General features: G+C 41.2%; 1 protein-coding gene across 3 annotated transcripts in view; it reads right to left on the minus strand.

The window, feature by feature from the left end:
- ZNF704 (zinc finger protein 704) overlaps nt 1-5,265 on the minus strand; it is a 92,540-nt gene extending 87,275 nt beyond the window's left edge. For 2 of the 3 annotated variants that reach the window (XR_004748049.1, XM_035316863.1), the window contains exon 1: nt 5,156-5,178. The gene's annotated coding sequence lies outside the window, so the exon portion shown is untranslated. Of the gene's footprint in view, nt 1-5,155 lie in introns of all 3 variants that reach the window. The other variant, XM_035316864.1, reaches the window with a different exon arrangement.
- Between the last annotated feature and the right edge of the window lie 735 nt (nt 5,266-6,000).

The raw sequence follows: 6,000 nt of genomic DNA on the forward strand, positions 1-6,000 counted from the left end.
CATTTTATGCTAGGGTAACTGCTTTTCTATGCAATTCATTGCATATTTTTGCCCTCAAGACATCAGTAACCTTCAGCTTGCTTTCAGCTAAGTGCTTTGCAACCTGCCCTCGGGCAACTGACATTGTTTGGAAGCTCAGGTACAAAAATACGAGTTAGAAGCAATCTGAAAATTTTAATCTAACCTTGTCTCTATCTGCAGTTACCACCGCCTCCCTCTGAGAACTGCTCTTTTACTCTTCTTGCTGCTTTGCAACAAGTGCTGGCCCTCCCCCTCCTCCTCCCTTGAGTTTTCAGCATCGAATAGCACGAACATTTCTACAAACTTCTTCTGAGGCATGAAGCTGGCCACACAGCCACCTCCCCTCATTTGGTCTGCAATTCTCGCCCTCTCCAAGGTCAGTGGATCGGGACTGGGGCAGCCACGCTCCAGCAAGCCAGAGGCAGGTGCTGCTTCAGCTGGACAGCTTGGTGATCTTCCCGTGAAAACTGAAGGTAGCTTTTTTTGCTTTGGTTTCTGAGCAGAAACTTTGCTAAACGCAAAGCGGAAAGAGTTTTAGTTTCTGTTATGAAGTTGCCAAGACAGTATTTTGCTTGAGGTTTTTATTTTAAGTTAAAAGTTCTTTCTCGATTTGTCATTATTTTTAACTAAAGTAGTTTAATTCCATGTTACAGCTAAATGATTACCATATTTAGGGTTCCCATCAGCATATTCCAATTTTTCTTTGCAAATTCCACCTGTACCTGCCTTCAGAAACTGGTGTTGGGAGCACTCAGCCGTGGCCAAGCCACTGGTCTTGAACTCCACATGCCCCAGTCAGGATCAGGCAATGGAAGTCCAGCTTAAATTAAAGCATGCTCAACACTGACACCATTTTCGAGGTATTTCAGAGGTTTTCTCTTTATTTACTATAGAGGATGTGCAGACTACAAACCTTCAATAGTTTCTACCTTAACATTTTCAGTCCATTTTTATTATGCCCAAAAGCATATCCCTGATACAGTGATCGCACTGCAGTCAAACTTCAGTCTCCTCCAATTTTAGTTAAATTTGAGCTTGGATTTTGCCCTGAGCAGCAAATAATTTATTGATCAGGTATTGAACCACCTAGACAAAAAGGACTAGCACTACAATAAGGAGACACATCTTTTATTTACAATCAGAGTGACTTGACTTTGGCAGACTATACACACCACCTCTTAAGTACAACCTCACAGGGCTTTTAGCATCTTCCCTGGCTTTTGGTGTATTGCTGCTTAAGTTAGGTTATTTTCCAAGTTTTTCCAACGCAGAGAAAATTAGTCATCCCCCAAGAATATTACAATTTACCTGTATGTGATGCAAATGTATAGAAACGTCCCTGTAAATGTTAAAACTGACTCCCATGTATGTTCCCTCAAACCCCCTATTTTCTTGTGCAGTACCTGTTGAACTGGGTGGACTCATCAGGAGCACAGACCTTATTTTTAACAGGCGCTGTAATGGTTTACACAGACATGGTAACAGAAGAACAATCAGAAGGCCTGCCATGCCCCAGAAGGCACACACTTTGCTGTCAGCTGTACAAACACCTCAGGGGCTCGTTCACCACCAAGGAGCTGGGCATCACTCAACGCGATGGGATGGCGCAAGAAGAGCGCGGCCGCCCAGCACCCGAGTTGGAAATTAAGATAAATTTCTTTTCAGAAAGAGCAGTCAGGCATTGGAACAGGTTGCCCAGGGAGGTGGTGGAGTCACCGTCCCTGGGGGTGTTCAAGGAAACACTGGACATGGTGCTTAGGGATATGGTTCAGTGGGTGACATTGGTGGTAGGGGGATGGTTGGGCCAGGTGATCTTGGAGGTCTTTTCCAACCCTAATCATTCCATGATCCAACCTCTGTGACGCTGTGCTGATTTATGCCAGCTGAACATGCGGCCACACATGTGGGCTGCCAAGCAGCCACCCAGCAATCAGCAGCTCACCAGCTAACTCCTATTTGTCCTCAGGTGCCTGCTGGGACTCTGGAAGGACTAAGATGTCCAAGCAAGTCTCCTCTCTACACAGCTCAAATCCCAGAGGCCTGGGTAAATTAAATAATCTTGCTACTATGGCCTATCTATGCCATTTTGTTTTTTTTGGATTTTTTTTTTTTTTGGTGCCAAACAGATAAAAGAGCTCATTTTACTACAAAAGAAAAAGTAGCTCTAAAAAATTTAAAAATACATTTTATGAGGGTGGAGAGTAAATAAAAGTTGACTGCATCTGAAACTCCCTATAAAAAAATGCCAGCTGGAATATGCTTTGGGAAATTAGCGCTTAAAAACAATCAAACAAACAAAAAAAACACCTTATCTTAATATTCCTGATGCCATTGCCACGCTTCCATTTTTATACAAACTTCCTTTTCTCCTCAACCCATAAAGTCATACTTCCAGTATCTCAACTACAGGTCACCATAATTGGATTCCGCCCCAGTGTCACCTTGTTCCAAAAACAAGATCCCTAATAAAACACCCTGGCTGCTTTCCAGATTAGGAAGAATTTCATGTAAAACAAAACAAAACAAAACACACACCAACAGTCGCACTGCTCCCATTCTGGATAAATTGCCATTGCTGACAGATAAATATTTTAACTTAATTGTGAGCACTTGGCTTACGTACAATATCAACACTATATAGCTGTTAAAGAAGGCACAGTTCAAGATGAGGATTTTGGATTTGTCTGATTTATTATGCAATTAGTTGGTCTAATTTCATCAACTTCCCCCCCCCTTTTGATTACTAGTAAAAACGCTAATGCCACAAGATGGCTGAGTACCATCCCACCTGCCACACAACTCTGTTGTATTTCACAGGTAATTTTTCCATTCTGACTTTGTGACCATCTCTTCTACTTTTTGAAATAAATGCAAAGATGGTATGTGTTAGGGACTGCCAACTTCCATCTGGTGAGAAACCACAAGTCACTGTTTTTTTTTGTTGTTTTGTTTTTTTTTAAACAAGGCTTTACCATTTTTGATCCATCACTGTTCAAGGGCAGAGAGGAAGGAGGAATCAATGTATTTCAGCCTAGCAATACTAATAGAAAGTGCTAATGCATACATAATAATAATAATGAAATGAATATATTTAACATGATAAACACTCAGCCAAAATAAGATTTCTTTTTTTTTTTTCTTTCTTTTTTTTTCTTTTTTTTTTTTAAGCCTATTTTGAGGCACAGCCTGAACAGCTGGCTATGTTCTAGGGACAGTGATATGCCTATCCATTTTTCTGTACAAGGAAGAAATCACAAGTAGAGTTCACAGCAAAACAGAATAAGCAGCAATGAGAGACACTGAACTTATTACCAAGATAACATCATACAAGTAAAAAATACTTAAATTAAATCCCCAGAAGGACAAAGGCTTTGGTTTATTCTTACTATTTCATACAGAATTTGCAGTTGGAGCTCCTTTAGCAGTGTTCTTTATGTAAGCAGGATCTCATTTCTGTCATCCCCAAACTGCCTTCTCACCGGAAGGAAAGAACACATTGTACAAACTGAATTTCTATTTCACCAGAAATCTCTATTCATACAGGAATACAAAGAGGTAAGACAGTTTCTTGTAATGATGCTTGGAAATCATCTGCCTTGAATTTCAATGTATTATTACATTTTGGAGTATACTTTGCATTTAATTACTTGCTTCACCAGCTATTGCTCATTACACCTAAACCTTGTCAATCTAATCACTCTAAGCATTTGTAAACTGTTTCTCTCTAACAATACTACCTAAGACAATGCATTTTAAGGTCACTGTACGTGTTCTCTCCAATTTATCAGTGTGACTGTAGTATTCAGTTTCAACCTGGGTAGGACGAAGCCTGTATCTTCATCATTTGACTGAATATACAAAGTGTCCAGAGAACGTATTTTCTAAATACTAAAATGTGAATCTAAACATTTATGCTGTGTGGATACACAATATGGCACTGGCAGCAAGAACTGGAGTCAGCGAGAAGTTTCTGTCCCTTCACTCTAAGTGCTGACAGGACATTATCTGGCTGAATTTAACTTGTCTGCAAGAAGCGTAGACACTTACAAGCACATACCCACATGCTCACAAGCACGTACCCACATTCAAAATCCAGCATTCATCCAGGTACGTACCGTGTCCCATATAGACCAACTACCAATGTGTGACATCTGAAATCCAGCAATAACTGACACAAGAAGCATAAGCAGTATTAAAATTGGATGGAGATATGTTCATAAGATTACATGGGGAAATAGAATGGCCTGGGTCGGAAGGGACCTCAAGGATCACCCAGTTCCAACCCTCCTGCCACAGGCAGGGATGCCACCCACTGGATCAGGTTGCTCAGGGCCTCATCCAACCTGGTCTTAATCAACCAGCAATCCATGGCCCTTCCCATATGCCAATTTCAGTTCTAAATACAAATAATTCAGAACCATTACACACCTTTTGTCCCTCTATCACTGGAACAAAGAGACAAAGTCATGAAAAAGAAGATTCTAAATGCAGCCATAAATTTCTTACAGAAAAGTACGCACGACACCTCTTCTAAGATAGTCAGACACCAATTAATAACAATCACCAAATATTAATACCAACTATCAAATGCATGCATCTTCACAACTAGGTTGCCATGTTTAAATCTGAAACAAACAAGCACAACCCCTCAATGCTCGGTATTTTGGATATTCTATGAACACAGTTGGATTACTGGGGTCAAATGGATTGAGGCTCTTTCCAGCCTGGACCTCTCTGGAAGACAACCAACACACATGGAAGTCACTGGAAGGATCTCAGCAGAGGCCCTTGAGCCCCATCCTTCCTTTTCTTAAACAAAACAAGGAGAAGCACTTTGCCTCTAGACACCTAAAAATTAAGAAGCTGCTTTGGAAAGCCTTACACAGAGGGAAAGTAGAGGATTATATTTGCCAAACAGGTTCATTTTTCACTCAGCAATCCTGTTACTGCACATTAAGCTTTGCTAAGCCCGCTCACCGTCAAACACTTGAGTTTCCACCGGATGCAAATTAAAAAGGGCTTGGCTGGCCCAGAATGGGAAGCCATAATTGCTTTCCCAATTATTGGTTTCCCAAATGGCGAGTTTAAAATTAACTAAGCCAATTATCACGTTTCCCCGAGGTGGCATACGTGCCTGGCTCTGCGAGTTGGAGGTCCCTGCGAGACACTATGTGCTTTCTGCCCCGGACACCGGACAGGAGAGGGACTGACAGCGTGCCACCGGGCTGGTCACGGAGCAGGAAAGGAGAGAAAAGTAGGGTACACCTGGTCTGTCCGGCCATCTCTGGGAAAGCTTGAAAAAACGGGAGCTAAAAACGAGCGCGTTAACACGGTAGAGGACAAATTCATTACGCTACAGGCTTTTTTTCTTTCATTTCTATTATGGGGCTAGGTGTAATCACAAGCTGTAATTACTGAGCGCCATCAAATCAGGTGTTCCTATTGCAATGGCTGAAGGTTTGAAACCTCACACCAAGGTATTTTCTGTGAACATTCTCTGAAAGCTACTTTTCCTGTGACCATCAATTTCCCCTGAAACAATGATTTTTTTTTACTGTAGCAGATGTAGAGAGGGTCTTACAAGTTAACAGAAAAGTATCTGGTGTCTTTGCTGACCCTGATTTTGGTTCTGTCTACATTAAGAAGTTGTATGCAACAGCTTTAGATCTAAGTAGTTTAGTAGAGCCTTAGGCATGGACTCTGTAAGGACAGAAATATCCATCTGGCCTGTATTTGCCGTATTACTTGTGTAAATAAAATATCTCAAAGAATCAACATTAATGTTTTATCTCCTTAATTTCAACTATTTCAAGACCGCTGCTGAAGGTGTATGAGAAGCTCTGTTTCTCTTTCCATTTTCCAGTGGTTTGGGACAAGTAAGGAAGTTGTTCAAAGCAGGATGGAGAAATACCATTGCTTCTTTGATAATCTCATTCAGGATTAAGCAAGCAGAGCTCCCAAAATCAAAGCATCTGAGAG

The sequence above is a fragment of the Oxyura jamaicensis genome, chromosome 2 (assembly GCF_011077185.1).
Source record: "Oxyura jamaicensis isolate SHBP4307 breed ruddy duck chromosome 2, BPBGC_Ojam_1.0, whole genome shotgun sequence".
NCBI lineage: Eukaryota > Metazoa > Chordata > Aves > Anseriformes > Anatidae > Oxyura > Oxyura jamaicensis.